Source organism: Tiliqua scincoides, chromosome 7, assembly GCF_035046505.1.
Source record: "Tiliqua scincoides isolate rTilSci1 chromosome 7, rTilSci1.hap2, whole genome shotgun sequence".
In the NCBI taxonomy this organism is placed as follows: Eukaryota; Metazoa; Chordata; class Lepidosauria; order Squamata; family Scincidae; genus Tiliqua; species Tiliqua scincoides.
In genome coordinates this window covers 69857305-69876413 of record NC_089827.1, presented here as the reverse complement: position 1 = coordinate 69876413, position 19109 = coordinate 69857305, and the positions used below count along the sequence as shown (strand labels likewise).

Sequence of the window (19109 nt, the reverse complement as noted above, 5' to 3'; positions counted from 1 at the left end):
CAAAGAAGAAAGGTGTGTTTTCACAGTATATTGACCACAGATTTTCAAATGCACAAATCATGGGGGAGAGGAATGGTAGGGGCACCCTTAATGACATCCACAAGGCCTACTCCTGCTCCCCTCAATTTTAACCAAATCACAACCCACTCTTGTTGTCTGCTAAAACAGCAGCTAAGGAGGGGGTTTCAAAAGACAAGGAAGCTGGCCCACACTGCAATCCAAGCAGTATGTATTTTTGTGATTTCATTGAAAGAAAAAACATTCACTGAGCAGCTGTGATTGGGTGGAAGTCCACATCCCACCTGCTTGCACAGACCAACATGCTGTGGAAAGGAGGTGACGGGTCTCTTCCTGAATCTCACAAAGCAACCCTAAGAGAGCTCCTAGTATGACTGTTTACTGTAGGTATTTTGAACAGACTTAACGCAACAATTAAGTGCTTTGGAGGCCGAACCACAGAAATGGGCCTCGAATAACATAAAGCAGGGGTGCTCACACTTTTTTGGCTCGAGAGCTACTTTGAAACCCAGCAAGGCCCGGAGATCTACCAGGGGGGAAGGAAGCGTCTGACAGACACCCCCTTTAATGTATGGAGCCCCTGCTGGAGTCTAGTCAGTTTCGTCAGTTTTTTGCTGCATGCCTGAAGAGCAGCTAAAGTGTCAGTTTCAGTGTCAGTTTAGTGTCAGCTAAATATGTCAGTTTCGTCTAGTCACTAGACGAAACTGACATATTAACAGTTTGGAGAGACAGGGCTCCATGATCTACTCATTTTGCCTCGCGATCTACCGGTAGATCGCGATCCACCTATTGAGCACCCCTGACATAAAGCAACCATTTCTCACTGTTGGCAGCTTCTTAGTGGAAGAGATGGAAGGGTTACTTTTCCTATGGGAGAAGCATCATGTACAAATAAAAGCCAGAGTCAAAATGTGGCTGCTTCATGCACGCCCCCGGACAGATGGTATGGAATGCCCACTCGCCCATCTGTCCCAAGCCATATATAGCCAAACTGAAATTGTCATGATAATTCTATTATTATCTTTATGACTGTGCAATCATGGCCTTGCCTTGGCTATGTTGGAAGACTTTACTGTTACTTCAGCCAGAGAAGAGCTTTTTTTAAAAAATAAATAAATCTAAGATATAGGTGGGAGCAAACAGTGACTGATCTTGCTGCTTGTTCAACAAACCCACAGCAAGTTGTTGCATAATGTTGTCACCCTGCCATGGTTTTCACTGAAACATAACATGGGAGACAAATTTAAATATGCATATTAGGAGGCTGACAGAATAGAAACACCAGGAAAATGATCCGCTTCATTAATGATGGCCAGACAGGTAGGCTTCATTCAAAACTGCAACTGATATCAAAATTGCTGAGGAATAGCCACATTACTTAAAAACCCAGAACTCAAGATACTTGCAAATCAGGCATCCTGATTACTGGGGCACTTTGAAGACAGGTCATTTGTACATGTCTCTTTCAAAAGGAGAACACTGCACTGTACCCCTATATGGTAAAGGGGAAGCATCTAGGATGATGTTCTGCCAAATCCCAATCCACTGGGCCTCGTGCCCGCTTAAGGCTGATCAGTCCCCCTTGTGCAACTCACCAGTGCAGTAAGCAAAAGTCAGAGTCCAGTTCCAGTCCACAGATGCCAAGTAAACCAGTCCAATCAATTAGAGTTGCCAAATCAGAGTCCAGAGCCAATAAGCCAAGTTACAGGCCAAGATCAGGTTCCAGGCCAAGTCCAGTCACAGTCCACAGTCAGATTCCAAATTCCATAAACCCAGTCAGTCAGTCAGTCAGGTCTCGTCTCGTCTCGTCTCGTCCAACCTGCACTCCTTCAAAACCCACCAACCCTTTCTGCCTCAGGTGCTCCTTATATCCCTGAGGGCCCTATTGCCTTCCAGTGGCTGCAGCTGTGCGGCAGACTCTGCTGGATGCCCAGGCCTTACCCTTAAAGGGGCCACTGCTGACACCACATCTACCTCCTCGCCAGTTCTTCTGTGATTCCAATACAGATGCAAGGCACCATCTACCTCAAAGGGGTATTGTGAGGATAAAACAGGGCACTTGGACAGAGATAAGAAACCAATAAACAATGAAAACAGGATTTTGACTTAGGGCCGGTGCTGGGCTAGTGCCAGTGGAGCACAGGAGCTCTGCCAATCGGCGGAAGCATTCTGGAGCAGGGGGAGGTGGAGGGAGGGTGGGTGGAGGCGTGCTGGGGGAGAGGGGGTGGGAAGGAAGTGGGACTGCTGAACCTCGTCGGAGCATCCGCCTGACACGGAGACTCTTCTATGCCAACTTTTGGGTCGTCATACTTGAGTAGCCCCATTGTGGTTCCCACAAAAGTCCCCTTCTCCCAAGGAGGCGGCAGTGGCTGCCTGGGGTGCAATGGATGTAGTGGCAGTCATTTTCGGCACCACTATAGCCCCGTGTGCCGGACAGCTCAGGATTGGGCTGCCCGACTGCAGTCCTATCCACACTTAACTGGGAATAAGCCCAGTTAAGTTATAATGGGGCTTACTTCTGAGTAGACATGCATAGGATTGGGATCTTAGGCTGCAATTGTAAGCAGTTATAAGGGAGCCCAAACCTGTATTTCTCCCCCCCCCCATGCAGCTGTGTCACCAGAACATGTGCTACATCCTGTGTGGGAAGCGAGAGTCCCAGAGGTCGCCTCTGGGCAAGGGAACATTTGTCCCCTTGCTTGGGGGTAAGCCTCTGCTGCCCCTGTGGGTTTATTCAGACCTGTGTCAGTGATTATAACATTACGATGCTCTTGTTTCCTCTCTTGACTAGAGGTTGCTTTGTGATGGAAACTATTTTATCATTTAAAAATCCATTTAAAAAAAAAATGTCTTAATGTCAGAGCGCTGTTCCAGATACACCTCCTGGCCAAAGGGAAGCATGATTCTTTCCAAGGTCTTACGTGGTCTCTTATTTTTAGAAATAAAAATAAAATGGGGCAAAAACTAGACCTTTCCAAGAGTGACACAATTATGAAAATAATAAAATTATTGCAGCTACTCCTCTATGGGAAAACGACCCAAAAAAGTGTGACGCAGACAAGACGAGGCAAGAAATAATTTGCTAGAAACTTGAAATACGGGGCTGTGGTAAGTATACACACAAAATCCTTTACAGAAGTTGGACAACAGGCAAAGCCGATCAGAAAAACAGATATGGGGAGATTGCTAGAAAGGTTCCATGCTTTCGAGGGTGGGTGACCCCTGAGCCAGCTACTCAGGAGTATGTCCTGTTATACTCAGTGGGGCTCAAGGTACACCAACATACATTGTACACATAAATGTTATATGTTATGATGGCGCGAACATTGTAAAAAAAACTCTGGTAGATCTCCGGGCCTTGCTGGGTTTCAAAGTAGCTCTCGAGCCCAAAAAGTGTGAGCACCCCTGGACTATGGTATAGAGCAGCACGGTGGACAAAAAGCTGCTGAGGCTCTCCGGCCAGTTCTCTGCACATTGTGGCACCCTGCCCTAGTGAGGCTGGAGGGGGCTGTGCTCCAACGCAGGAGCGTAGCCCCCTCCAGCAGTCAATGCAATGCACCTGGACCAATCTGGTGCACCTGGAGCACCCTCAGATGTCCCAGTCATCATAGCAATGAGGATGCTCTATTAGACCTTTGGGCTTCATGAGGGAGGGGATGGGGCCAGAAAAGAGAGCAGCACAGGTCAGATGGCAGAGCATTAGAGCTTTGCCTCTGGCCAATGATAAAGTGGTGAAGTGGCTAAAGGCCAGGGCACCAAGTGAGCTGCAGGTGCCCTTCTTTCTCAGCTGATCAACTGAGTGGGCCAGTGACCCAGGAAGCCTGGCACATCTGTATGGCAGAGGAGGAGCAGAGTCAACCCTTTCCCCCAAGATTCCTCTGAGGCCGCTGTGGTGAGACAGGGTAAAAGGGAAGGAGTAGACTTCTCTTTTTCTTCTTGCCACCTCTGCTTCGCTGCCACCTGAAGGGGGCACCACATTCTCCTACTTTGGGCTGATCCATACATTCTCTCTCTCTGCAAAAGCGTTTGCATGTGCTTATATTTTCCCATCTCTCTCTTATTTCTGCAGGTTGGTAGTCAAATTTTCCCAACCTCCTTTTTGGTTGTCTTGAAAAGGGAGTTCTTCTCCCGTTCACTGAGCAAGGGATGGGTCACCCAGGCCAGCACCTGATCAGTGCTTGCTCTCCATTGTCTGGAGAGCTTGGTCAATATTGGAAGACCTTTAACTGTTTTCCTGGGTTTTTGTTGATATCCTTTGAGGGATTTTGAATGAGAGGAGGGCTTTTTGCAAAGCTGTGGGAAATAGCCATTGAGCCTCCCAGGTAAGAGGTCCAGCTTGTCTTGCACCCCCTCTCCATACATCATACTCATTCCCCCAGAAGTTAGTACCAGCCAGTTTCTATGGCTTGACTCACACCACCCTTTCACAGCCCAATCCTGTGCATGTCTACTCAGAAATAACTCCCACTAGAGTCAATGGGGCTTACTCCCAGGAATGTTTGGATAGGATTGGGCTGTTCATTTCCCATAAATTTACTGCAAAGTGATGCTCCCATAAGGAGTGTCAAACCTTTGGCTCCTGGGTAAACAAGTTCACCACCATAAACATGCGTGTTCTCTCCACCTTAGCACCTGCTTCTCCTCTCACCAAGGTCACGGGACACCCCATTTGGTTCTCACATTCACCACCATTCCTCCTTCTGTTAATACAGGGGTGTCCAAAGTTTTTGGCAGGAGGGCCACATCATCTCTCTGACACTGTGTCGGGGGCCGGGGGAAAAAAGAATTAATTTACATTTCAAATTTGAATAAATTTACATAAGTTTACATAAATGAATATATTAAAGATGAACTTATATGAGTGAATGAAGGTCTTGAAATAGCTCAAGGCCTATAAAAGCCTTGCACAAAGCAAGTCTGACCTTTCCTTTGCTGCCTCTGCTGCGTCACAGACGTGAAACAACAAGCATTGGAGAGAGCCCTCATCTCACAGCTCACACGAGAGGTCAAACAGTTGCCCTCATGCTGAGAGCAGTTGCGTCGGGCCAGTGTGGGCTCCAACAAACCTCCAGAGGGCCAGAGGCTCATTGGAGACTGGGGTCTCCTTGAGGGCCGTATTGAGAGGCCTCGAGGGCCACAAGTGGCCCCAGGGCCGGGGTTTGGGCACCCCTGTGTTAATAGAAAGGCTTTAGTCAGTTTCAGAATACAGTGCCGTCTCTGTCTTGCTCAGGCACAAATTCTCTCCATGTTCCTTGCAGATTACAAAACACAGGAATTTATTTATAACTTCTGCCTGCTTAATTGAAAATCTATTGAGTTCTATTCTTTCCACTTGATTGATTGCTCCCCCCACCTCTAATGTTGTAACTGATCCCTCGATAAACCTCATTTCAACTGACTCTTGACTTTGGCTTCTTCCTTCAACTCCTTAAATACCACTATGCAAGTTATATGTTAGTATGTTTCCTTATAGCATGTGGTGTAACAATGGGGAGTCTGCACGAGACAACAATCCTCCATTGCTGCCAGTGGGGCCTGTCTCTACTCCATAGATAGCAGTGATTGGAACAGAGACCCTGCCTGCTCCAGAACACCCAGTAACGGAGGGAAGCAGCAGCTACACACCCCCTCCCCGCACCAGGCGTCACTGAGATCTCCCTGGCTGCCAAACAATTCTTCTGCAGGACCAGAAGAGATTGCTCCTGGGGTTGTGAAGTTACAGTCTGACAATGAGGGAGCCAAGAAATACCAACTTTTCTTAACCACTGCAACGTAAGCAAAAAGGATCTACATCAGCAAAATGGCAACATGATCTTGTCTTGTGATGGAGCCAAAGCAGGGTGAGATGTCCTCAATGTACTTTTTAATGGCAGGATTTTCTGACCAATACCAAAATAGGCACACAGGTCTGCCCCTTTTATCCTTGGGGGTATCTGTTTCAAGACCCCCTGCAGATACACAAATTCACGGGTACACAAATTTGCGGCCATTTCCGGTTTAACAAACAAACGGGAAATGGCTCTCCCCAGTATCCATGGTGAGTCAAATCTGTGGATTCTGAATCAGCTGATACTGGGCTTACACTGTATAGTTTTGTTCGCTCTAAATAGTTGACCATTGGACCTTTGGCATTCCCCTCTCTCCCCCCCCCCCATTTCTTAAGCAATAGGAAATCTTAGGAAGAAAGAGCATTGAAAACGTGGGGTTATACTTTCCCCCATCTATAGCTATTTTCCTCCATGATCCTGACCAACAAAAGCAAAGCAATATGAGTTTTCAAGCAGAGCCAGAAGCGTGTATCTCCCTGGAATTGTAAGAAAGCAACTTACGTCGAAGAGATTAGTTTAAGAATCGTATGCAACAAGTCATATTAAGTTGTCAATGTTGAAAGTTCAAGAACCAACAGTTTTACAAGGCCAGTCAGTCACAGCCCATCCTTCCTTAGCAGAGTGCAAAGAATGGGAACCTTCAACTATGCAAACGGACGTTTCTCCATCTGTTTGTTGTAAATAAAACTCCACTTCACTTATAACAGCTGATAACCACCATTGTTATAGATAAGAGAGATGGACTAGCCATTTTTTTTGTCATTTCTGCTCCAATTTAAATTCAAAGACCGGTTCCTGCCATACTATCAGGCTTATTCATTTCACAATGGATAATCCCCCTAAACCAGTGGTTCTCAAACTCTCTGGGAGAGTTGAGAGCCACTAAGTTTTTGCGTAGGTGGGAGGGGGAGGCAGCAGGGGTAGGGGAAGGCAGCGGTGCGATCCCCAGGATCGCACCGCTCAGGGGGGCTGCAGGGGCTTAGGTACACATACCCAAGCCCCTGTAGCCTCCCGGGGATGCGGGGAGCCCGTCACGACCTGCAGCAGAGCTCCCCGCAGCAGTGAAAGTAGATGCAGAGTGATCGCGCCCCCAGAACTGGATCCTGGGGATCGCGCCACTGCCTCCTCTCTGCCTCCAGGCTCCCCCCACCCCTTAAGGGGGCAGGGGCCAGGGCCCGTAGGCTGGGGCGTGACGACGCCCCAGTTTGAAAAGCCCTGCCCTAAACAGAGAAAAAAAAAATGTTTTTGAGAAAGCTGTTCTGCACTTTCATTATGCTCCTATAGTTAGAGATACATTTCCCCTGAAAGATTCTTCCTCATGTTTTTTAATAGCTCAAGTAACAAAAGAAAAAAATAAAAGACTAGCCTTATTCAGATTCAGTCCTTGACTTCTTTCTGATGATGTTGCAAATTTCATCATTAGCAGCCAGTTTCACAAATTTTATATAAGAGCAAAAGAAAAAGGGGGGAAAAAAACCCAAAAGAATAATTTTGCACTTCTTTTACAGAGGATTCCGATCTTTGGGGGCAGCCCTTAAAATTCACATGAAGATGCAGAGAGAATTGATTTTGCTTCCTAGCTACTTATCTGCATTGACAGAGGAACCATCCATGTTCCATGCTCTCAACCATCTTTTGATTGAGATTTTAACTCAAAATGCTACATTGCAAAAGTTGTAGAAAAGACGACAGACACAGCCTCAATCTGACTGAAGGGAAAAAATAATTTAAACAATACATTTTCTTTCAGGTAAAGTTCTGGTTACCTTGAAGACAGCAACAACTCTGCCCCAAACCCAAGAAAAAAAAAATGCCCGTGCAAAGCGCTGAACACAAGATGAGATTTACACTTCCTGAGATGGTTTTAAAGACTTAAAGGATTGATACTGCTCCTTTAACAGTCTTAATTACTCCAGATTATTTATATCCTTGCCTTTACAAGCAGCCAATTAAGGATAGAGAAGTAGGGTCCTATTTGAAATGTGCTTTTGTGTATATGTTCAGAAATGTATTTCCATTTTTTTCATTATTTCTCCCCCTCCCTTTTAAAATGTTTCAAATTTATGTTTCAAATCAACAACCCAATTCACATGGATTGTAGCTCTTATAAACAGCTGAAAGGAAAGCTCACTTGTCTTAAATTCTGTTGAGCTTGTGTCCCCCCCCCCCCCAATGAACCAGGTTCTTTCTCTTGCCTTCACTCTTGCCACAGTGCCTTCGATGGTCAGTGTCTGCCCTTCAGAACCTTTGAATTGAGCATGTGGAGCCTATTTATATTCTTTTTACAAACTTTGTGGTTTGAAGGAAACATGGACTTTTCCCCATCAAGATACAGAGGGATAGACGGATGTTCTTTTCCCTCTCACACAACACCAGAACCAGGGGACATCCATAAAATTGAGTGTTGGGAGAGTGAGAAGAGACAAAAGAAAACATTTCTTTACCTAGCAGGTAATTAGTCAGTGGAACTCCTTGCCACAGGATGTGGTGACAGAGTCTGACCTAGATGTCTTTAAAAGGGGATTGGACAGATTTCTGGAGGAAAAGTCCATCACAGGTTACAAGTAAAGATGGGTATGTGCAACCTCCTGATTTTAGAAGTAGGCTACGTCAGAATGCCAGACACAAGGGAGTGGCAACAAGATGCAGGTCTCTTGTTGCCTGTGTGCTCCCTGATGCATCTGATGGGTCACTGTGAGATCCAGGAAGCTGGACTAGATGGGTCTTTGGCCTGATCCAGCAGGGCCCCTCTTATGTTAAAATTTTCTTACAAAATATGGGGGCATCCGCAACAGAAGGGGCCTCTTCCTGCCCTCTCCACTTCTTCATTTTGGCCCCAAGCCATTCCGTGGATGGAGTTTGTCCCCAAATTATTAATATTCAATTCTTAATTGCCCCCCAAAAAACACAATCAAATTTCATAGATGGAGAGAAATCCTTTTTCTTCAAATGTAGATTTGTCTGTTCAGATATGCACTGAAATGTGGATTCGAAAGAGCAGATGTACCTCACAAATTTAGTGGAAGGAAAAGGAACCCAGCCAAGGTTTGTGACTGTCAGCTTCCTCCTTGACACCTTGCATCCTGACAGCAGAGCTTTCTCTGCAGGGGTTTTGGCATGGGATGGGAAAAAAAAAATGCTCCCTCTCTGACTGGATGCAGCTCAAGGTTGCTCTGGATCAGTAGTATCTCCCCTTCGGCATCTGTTCATGACAACAGGGGAAGTGGAGGGAGAGCTTAATTAATTCCATGCTATAAATATCAGGGCAATTATGTCACTCTTAATAGTCTGTGTGTCAAGAGCCAAGGCCTGTAAGAGAGCCATGACCAGGAGTGTAAGATGAGAACGAACACGGCGGCCTCTGTTACACAATAGGAGAACAACAGAACATTGCCAGGCAATATTGCTCCACTTCTGAGACACAACTTTCTAAAGCAGCCGTAATGCGTTACGCAGGCATGCACTTTTTTTTTTACAACAGCTGTTCTCAATGAGTGGACCACCTGAGGATGACACAGAGGGATGCTATAGGAGCACAAATCCCTCCTTGACTTTGGCAAGACATCTGTTGATTGGGCCAGCAGGAACAGGGCTGGCCTTCTGCTTTAATCTGCATGTCCCCAAGTAGAAGCAACACTGATTCTGTGCAGAAATCACAGAATGAGGCCAGGGTTCATGTGCCCCCTTCTTCTTTCCCCCTTGGCCTGCCCTAATTCCCTCCCTCACATCCTGTAATTACATCCAAGTAGGACAAACTACGGCTCCTCCAAACCAAAACTGGAGAACACAACTTGAACCAGGAAGAGAAGAAACTGGAGACTCGGAGAGCTGGAGGCCTCCACTTGACAGCTGAACCATGATTTGGCCATGACATCTGAACTTGGCCAGTGAGGTCTGCCATGCAAACTGTCTCATAGGCAGTGGCGTAGCTAGAGGGGGTGCAAAGTACCAAGTTTTACAGGGAGCCTCACCGCTGTGTGCAAGCGACCCCTCCCTTTGGAGCCATTCCCAGCCGGGGGGGGACAGAGCCATATGGAGCCCCCCGCCGCCATTACCCCCCCGCCAGGAATGGCTCCGAAGGGAGGGGATGCTCGCCCACCTCCCTGCCAGGCTGAGTGCTCCGCCCCCCCTCCAGCTATGCCACCGAGTGGTAGTTATAATCATGCTCTTCTACATATTAGATCTGTGGCTTATGCACACAACCTCCTTCACAGCTGCCTAAAGGCAAATGGAAGTCATCCATTCCCAAAAGGATACTGGCCAGAGAGCCACATATTCTTGACCATTAGGTAAATGCTATGCAGATAGCACTTCTGTACTGCAGCGAGTCATGGACTCTTCGCTCACAACAGAAGAGGAAACTGAACGCTTTCCACATGCGCTGCCTCCGACGCATCCTCGGCATCACCTGGCAGGACAAAGTTCCAAACAACACAGTCCTGGAACGTGCTGGAATCCCTAGCATTTATGCACTGCTGAAACAGAGACGTCTGCGTTGGCTCGGTCATGTTGTGAGAATGCATGATGGCCGGATCCCAAAGGATCTCCTCTATGGAGAACTCGTGCAAAGAAAGCGCCCTACAGGTAGACCACAGCTGCGATACAAGGACATCTGCAAGAGGGATCTGAAGGCCTTAGGAGTGGACCTCAACAAGTGGGAAACCCTGGCCTCTGAGCGGCCCGCTTGGAGACAGGCTGTACAGCATGGCCTTTCCCAGTTTGAAGAGACAAGTGGCCAACAGTCTGAGGCTAAGAGGCAAAGAAGGAAGGCCCATAGCCAGGGAGACAGACCAGGGGCAGACTGCACTTGCTCCCAGTGTGGAAGGGATTGTCACTCCCAAATCGGCCTTTTCAGCCACACTAGACGCTGTTCCAGGACCACCTTTCAGAGCACGATACCATAGTCTTTCGAGACTGAAGGTTGCCAACAAAATGCAGATAGCAGGTAGTGAGAAGATGTCTCCAACACTGAAAGCGGTATCAAGATCCTGTATGCTTACACTCCATGAAAAACAGACACGCTGTCCTAAAAGCACCCAAGCCCTCCTTCCCCCACGTAATACAACTACAATATTTAAAAGAATATTCTGCTGGTGATGTTAGCCAAGAAGACACACTTGCCACTTACCCTTGACAAATGCCAGTGCATTTTGGTTCTAGAGCAGTGAACACATGCACACATGGGCATGTCTGCATGTACACATGCTTTAAAACATCATGTTGAAATTTTTTCCCACCATATGTTGATTGTTCCATTATTTCTTCATTAGGTCCTTTGTCTATATAATACCCTAAGCTCATGCCACATCCATTCCTAACCATCTGATATTCCTAATGTTGCTATTTTAAGTACTGTGAGAATGGACTACAAACTGCTAGTTAAACTGCATTCCATTGCAGTGTTCCGCCCTGTGTGAACTCCTGAGATATACAGGTGGGACCTCGGTATCCAATGATTTGGCAGCCACTGATTTGACACACCACTGATACTGGGCGCCACCTTTAAATGCCTTGCAACAAGGAAAAAAGCGCCAAAATTCCATTACCTACCTTCGTGCTATCAAACCGCACTGGTTGCAAGCTTCTTAGGGCTAAAGATAGCTTTAAGGACCCACTCTTGCTCCTCCATTGTCACCCCAGAATGCATCAGTATAGATGCTATACCGCATTCAGCCATAATTTCATCTCATTAGATTCCATTATTCATCCCATTATTCACCCATCTAGTGGCTGAACGTGGTATAGCCTTTAAACTGATGCATTCTGGGGCTACAACAGAGGAGCAAGAAACCTGGAAGTGGGTCCTTAAAGCTATTTTTTTCCCACTGATTTGGTATCCACTGATTTGTTTTAATCCACTGCGGGTTTTGGATCAGAACCCCATTGGATAACAAGGCATAACCTGTAATCCTTCTCCATGTGGGAGTGCAGTGCTTGCACACGGAGGAATCCAAGGTTCAAAAGAGCTCTGTTGTTCCTTATCCTCACTGCAAGGGGCTGTTAGGAAGACCCATCCCTCCCTCTCTGTTCAATCGTGCCAGTTGAACTCTGAACAGGGGCAGGCCTGCACATACAACAAGGCAGCGTAGCAATTTTTAATGCTCCTTTGAATATTCATTTCTCCATCAAAGCAAACTTCTGTCTCTCCCAGCTTCACAAGCAGACTGTTTCTAGCCAATTCGGGTTGGTTTGACAACATGCCATGTTAAATGGGACAAATGCTTAACAAGTGGGTTTTATCTTTAGTGGGATGCTTTATCTTTAGCTCCTACAGTTTTTGCTGCTTTTATAAATGGAGGCCCATTTGCCAAAATAGAAGCAGTTCTGCCCTTTGTCTGCATACCTCTCTGCAGGTTCAGAATACTAAACAGAAAGAAAATTGGGCCCAAATGGCACATGCAAACTGGCCTGAGTGCTAACGACAGTCAATCAGTGTACTCTCCAAACCTCTTCAGATACTTGAAGCACTAAGTTATTGTATGGGTAATCCTCTTCGACAGGTCTACAAACCCACCAATCCACTCTCAACACCATTAGTGACTTCGGAGTCATCATACAGAATAGTGCTCAAAAGCATTTCCGCACATGTACTTTCTGGGCCCAGTGCAAACATATTCAGATGGCCATCATTTAACCAGGCTGCGGCACTGGGAGAAAATGTAAGGAGGACTATTGTGCTCGTACAATGGCACCAAAAGGGTGCTGTTATCTGAAGTACCCATCAAGAAGGGTTTATAGCCAGGTTGGGATACACTTGCACTCATAGATGAACATCTATGAACGGTAACAATGAACATCTCTTACCAGTTATCAATGTGTGTGTGTGTGTATAATAACAAATTGGAACCAAAGTTATTGTGTTTGACTTCCCCCATCCCCCAAGTACTGCAACAATTGCTTATAATGGGAAAGGAGGAGACTAAAGGGGATGAGAGTAGACTAAGCTTGCAATCCTATGCACACTTTCCTGAGAGTAAGCCCTGTTAGACACAGTGGGACTTACTTCTGAGGAGACTTGCCCAGCATCAGCACTTGGCATTGTTGAGCATCTGCCAAGGTTCATGCTTTGAGAGGAGACCCACTGCCAGCTGGATCCCCCAGAACTGATTGCTGATGGGGCTGTCAATGCTGGATGGGCAGTACTGATGAGACAAAAACAGCAGCAACATCTGCCCCTCTGACTATTCCCCTTAGCCACTCCAACTCAGAGGTGTACCCAGGGCCGCAATGCTGTGATGTCACACAATGTCATGACATCATGCAATATCATGACATCACAGGACATAACTTTCCAGGTTCTCCAGTTGCTTCCCGAGTCAGGAAGCAGCTGGAAATCACGGGCTCTCATAGCAGCAGTGGCAGCAACCGACTGGTTGCTGAAAGGGTGCATATGCGCCAATCACTTCACTGCAGTGCCTGCACTGGTGCCCTCTCCAGTTTAGTGCACAGGGCACTTGCCCTGTCTTGCCCCAGGGCAGATACCATTCCTGCTCCAACAATCCAGCCTCAGTGGTGTCAGCTTGTGTCTTGCTGCTGATAGTGGTCCTTCTTGCTGTTCAGGGAAGAAGATGGATGGGCAATAGGCTGGTTGGCAACCTTCAGTCTCGAAAGACTATGGTATAAGCCTACAGCACCCGGTATTCCCAAGCGGTCTCCCATCCAAGTACTAACCAGGCCTGACCCTGCTTAGCTTCCGAGATCAGACGAGATTGGGCATGTGCAGGGTAATAGTAGGCTGAGCAGCAAGGAAGAGAAGAAAATGAAGCAGCAAAAAGAGGAGGTTGAGATGGAAGATTTGCTCCTTCTCCTCTTCGCTGCCCAATGGTGGCAGTGACAAGGCTGGTAGGCAGTAGCCTATGACATTCCAGGGTAGCCACTGAAGGCATCTGCTTGTGGAACCCTAAAACCAGGAGTCACCATTGGGAGGGAGAATTAAAATATAAAAGATGACTTTTTTGGCACACAGCGCGAAACTGTGGATAATGAATATATGAAGTGGAAGTTGGATCAGACAAAAGAAAATATTTCTTAGGACAGACAAAAGAAAATATTTCTTTACTCAGCTTGTGGTTGGTCTGTGGAACTCCTTGCCGCAGGATGTGGTGACGGCATCTTGGCTGGATGCCTTTAAAAGGGGATTGGACAAGTTTCTGGAGGAAAAATCCATTATGGGTTACAAGCCATGATGTGTATGTGCAACCTCGTGATTTTAGAAATGGGCTATGTCAGAATGCCAATGCAAGGGAGGGCACCAGGATGCAGGTATCTGGTGTGCTCCCTGGGGCATTTGGTCGGCTGCTGTGAGATACAGGAAGCTGGACTACATGGGCCTATGGCCTGATCCAGTGGGGCTGTTCTTATGTTCTTATGTCTCATGTTTCAGAGAGCAGCAGCCAATCTACATTTACTGGTAGACTCCAAGCAGAGGGAAGTTTCTGGACATTTTCCAGTACCCCTACTGGTCTCCCTTGGAGATTAGTTTGTAAAGAAAACAAACAAAAAATTAGCATAAAGCCCTGGAAGCAGCCAGCCATCAAGGCTTGTTTACCCTTCTTAGAGTTGCCAGATGCCCTGTTTAGTACATCTGTACTTGCTGCCAATCACTGCTATTGAAATGGCTTGGAAACAAGGTAGATGGGACAACAGTGTCCAGACTTTAGTTTTTTTTAAAAAAAATACCAGGGTTTGTATAAGTCTGTGAAAAGAGTACCTGAGATGGGCACAAAAAGGACACGCGTTTTGAATTTAGTTGCTACGTTGTTGTGGCATTTTGTTTCTCCAGGTTATATGTTTTTAAAAAAGGCAAGGAGACACATATGCTCATCAAGGCCTATTTCTGTACTGCTTCGCAGAACATTCAAGGCCATCAGAATCCCTGAAGAGACTGGGAGAAACACGAAGTGATGTTCACTGTCAACCGAGAGCTTTAAGGGATTTGTATCCAGCTCTCTGTCCACCATAAGGATGGGGAGATTTGCTTTTGCTTTTTCCCCTCCCTTAGGTGGGCACTTTAATCTGTTTCTCTTTGTAAGGAAAATAAGTTACTTTAGGTTATAAACCATCTTTTAAAATCATTTGTTGGGGTTTATTCAGGCATGCTTCCAGCGGGGGGGGGGGGGATGACAGCTGGACACGTGTGTGAACTACTTGGAACTTGCAACAAAACAGTTTGGAAAGATTTCTCAATCCCATCCTTGCACCTTCGTATTTTCTATCATTTGCTCCAAGCATTAAAAAAGTCAACATCAGACATCCTTATTCCAAGCTATTGGGCATCATCCACCAGGATAAGGTTGTGTTATTGTTGGGCTTTGTGATTGCACAAACCGGATGTGAGCTCCAAGAGCAGAACAGAGCTCATTTATAGCCATGCAGAGAGTCACAGAGGCAGCTTCCGGGACCCTCCAGGAGGCTGCAGGATGCCCCAAGGTGTGTGGAGATGCCCCTGGGTCCCCATGGTGCCGTCGGGGACCCATTCCAGGGCCAATCCCCTTAAGGGGGAATGGCCCATCTCCGGTTCTCCTGGTGGGTCGCGATCCACCAGTTTGGGAACTGCTGCTCTAGCCTATTTTGTTCCGTACAAGTGCACTGTCCCTGGGGGCTGGGGCTAAGAATAGGCCCTCAGTTTGGCTGTACTTGTCGTAAGAGGCGACTAAACAGCCACCGGGTAGATGGGACTCGTCAGCCTAGGAAGGCAGCTCATCTAAGAGAAGGAAACTCTGACCTCAAACCTCCACTGCCTTGTGGCTACATCCAGTTCTGGAAAAGGCTTCAGGAGTCAACCTCGAGGCAAAATCAGGAGCCGGAGTCCCTTAGGCAGTTCATGGCTGAACACAGTCACGTTCTGGCAACTCCTGCGACACCGCTGGAACCAACCGTATTGGCTTCTGCCTTTCCATTGGACCATTCCAGCGACGTGGAGAGGGGGGATTTGCTGCATGGGTAACAGCCTATCCTCCATACCTTCTTTACCCAGGCTTCGCGCACTGGAGAGGACACTCCAACTTCACCATACGGCGTCGGCACAACACGGGAAGCAGCAGTTTACCGGTTATAAGTCTTTGCTCGATTGGCGTAGAGCATGACGCCAGGGGCTGCTTCCGACGGTGGGAGAGATCATTGCATCTCATTGGGCAGCTACCGCCCGCCTTAAGCTGGGCAGTCCCCAGCCAGTAAGGTGTTGCCTCGCCACGGTCCGTTAACCTCATGGGGTGCGTGGGGTTTAGGGTGAAAACCGACAAGCGGATCGACAACTCTGCACCATGCAACAGAAAACAGAAAACTACTGCCCTAAAGCTGGGCACCTGGAACGTTAGGACAATGACACCTGGCTTCTCTGATGACCTGCAAGAAATAGACGACGCACGCAAAACAGCTGTCATCGACATGGAGCTGAGCAGACTGCAGATGGACATCGTCGCCCTTCAAGAGACTAGGCTGCCAGATTCCGGATCTGTCAAGGAGAGAAATTTCTCATTTTTCTGGCAGGGAAAACCACCAAACGAAACCAGGGAACATGGCGTTGGCTTTGCAGTCAGAAATACCCTGCTGAAATCCATCATCCCACCTACTGTGGGAAGTGAAAGAATTTTGTCCCTGCAGCTCCAGTCATCAGCAGGACCTATCACTCTCATCAGTGCTTATGCACCGACTCTGTCGTCTCCAGCAGAAGCCAAAGACAAATTCTATGATGACCTGGCCACCACTGTCAAGAAAATCCCTGTAAAAGAGCCATTGTTCATCCTCGGCGATTTCAATGCTAGAGTTGGTGCTGATAACAGTTCATGGCCCACTTGCTTAGGTCAGTTTGGCACTGGGAGGATGAACGAAAATGGCCAACGCCTGCTAGAGTTTTGCTGTCATCACGGTCTCTGTGTCAGCAACACGTTCTTCAACACAAAGCCCCAACATAGAGTCTCTTGGAGACATCCAAGATCAAAGCACTGGCACCAGCTCGACCTGATCCTCACCAGACGCTCCAGCCTTCCCAGCATCAAGATCACACGCAGTTATCATGGTGCTGCCTGCGACACTGACCACTCCCTGGTGTGCAGCAGAGTGAAACTGCAAACAAAGCGACTGTATCACACGAAAAAGGAAGGAAGACCTCGCATTGATACCAGCAAGACCCGGGATCAGAGAAAAGTGGAGGAATTTGCACAAGCGCTTGAGGAATCTCTTCCAGGCCCGGCCGACGCAAACGCATCCAACAGATGGGAACATTTCAAGAATACCGTTTACAACACCGCCTTGTCCATATTCGGCAAGAAGACCAACAAGGCGGCAGACTGGTTTGAAGCCCACTCTGAGGAGTTGACACCAGTCATTGAGGAAAAGAGGAGAGCTCAAGCAGCATACAAGGCCTGTCCCAGTGAGCGCAACCTGCAGGTCCTCCGAACTGCTTGCAGCAAAGTCCAACAGACTGCCAGGAGATGTGCTAACGACTACTGGCTCCAGCTCTGTTCCGAGATACAGATAGCAGCTGACACAGGCAACATCAAGGGGATGTATGATGGTATCAAGCAGGCCCTAGGTCCAACACAGAAGAAAATTGCCCCTCTGAAGTCTGCCACAGGCGAGGTCATCCAGGATCGGGCGCAGCAGATGGAACGCTGGGTGCAGCACTACTCTGAGCTATATTCCAGAGAAAATGTAGTCACCGAAGAAGCACTGAACAACATTGAGTGCCTGCCTGTGCTGGAAGAGCTTGACAGTGAACCAACCCTAGAAGAACTTCACGTGGCCCTGGACTCCCTTGCCTTTGGCAAGGCACCTGGAAAAGACAGCATCCCTGCTGAAGTCCTAAAATGCTGCAAAGAGATCATCGTCACTGAGCTGCATGAAATCCTCTGTCTCTGCTGGAGAGAAGGTGGAGTACCTCAAGACATGAGGGATGCAAACATCATCACGCTGTACAAGAACAAAGGTGACAGGGGTGACTGCAACAACTACCGCGGCATCTCTCTCCTTAGCGTTGTAGGAAAGCTGTTTGCCCGAGTTGTACTAAAGAGGCTCCAGGTACTTGCAGAGAGCGTCTATCCAGAATCGCAGTGTGGATTCCGAGCCAACAGGTCCACCACTGATATGGTATTCTCCCTTAGACAACTGCAGGAGAAATGCAGGGAACAACGACAGCCACTCTTTATAGCCTTCATAGATCTCACAAAGGCTTTCGACCTGGTCAGCAGAGACGGCCTCTTCAAGATTCTCCCCAAGATTGGATGTCCACCCAGGCTCCTCAGCATCATCAGATCTTTCCACAAGGACATGAAGGGCACTGTTGTCTTCGATGGCTCCACATCAGACCCTTTTGACATCCGAAGCGGAGTGAAGCAGGGCTGTGTTCTTGCACCAACCTTGTTTGGGATTTTCTTCGCTGTCCTGCTGAAGCAGGCCTTTGGAACTGCAACAGAAGGCATCTATCTCCGGACCAGATCAGACGGAAAGCTCTTCAACCTCTCCAGACTGAGAGCAAAATCCAAAGTCCAGCTGAAATGTCTGCGTGACTTCCTCTTTGCCGACGATGCAGCTGTCACTGCCCACTCTGCCAAAGATCTCCAGCAGCTCATGGATCGTTTTAGCAAGGCCTGCCAAGATTTTGGACTGACAATCAGCCTGAAGAAAACACAGGTCATGGTTCAGGATGTGGACTCACCTCCCTGCATTACAATCTCTGAGCATGAACTGGAGGTTGTCCATGACTTTGTGTACCTTGGCTCAACGATCTCCGACACTCATTCTCTCGATACCGAGCTAAACAAGCGCATCGGTAAAGCAGCTACCACGTTTTCCAGACTCACAAAGAGAGTCTGGTCCAACAAGAAGCTGACGGAACATACCAAGATCCAGGTCTACAGAGCTTGCGTCCTGAGTACACTTCTGTACTGCAGCGAGTCATGGACTCTTCACTCACAACAGGAGAGGAAACTGAGCGCTTTCCACATGCGCTGCCTCCGACGCATCCTCGGCATCACCTGGCAGGACAAAGTTCCAAACAACACAGTCCTGGAACGTGCTGGAATCCCTAGCATGTATTCACTGCTGAAACAGAGACGCCTGCGTTGGCTTGGTCATGTCGTGAGAATGGATGATGGCCGGATCCCAAAGGATCTCCTCTATGGAGAACTCGTGCAAGGAAAGCGCCCTACAGGCAGACCACAGCTGCGATACAAGGACATCTGCAAGAGGGATCTGAAGGCCTTAGGGATGGACCTCAACAAGTGGGAAACCCTGGCCTCTGAGCGGCCCGCTTGGAGGCAGGCT

The 19109-nt window shown here is 47.7% G+C and overlaps 1 protein-coding gene and 1 pseudogene across 1 annotated transcript in view; both read right to left on the bottom strand.

The window, feature by feature from the left end:
* PPFIA2 (PTPRF interacting protein alpha 2) overlaps positions 1 to 19109 on the bottom strand; it is a 270632-nt gene that overhangs the window by 161099 nt on the left and 90424 nt on the right. The gene's annotated exons all lie outside the window — the stretch shown is intronic.
* On the bottom strand, positions 13469 to 13582 carry LOC136657797 (5S ribosomal RNA; annotated as a pseudogene).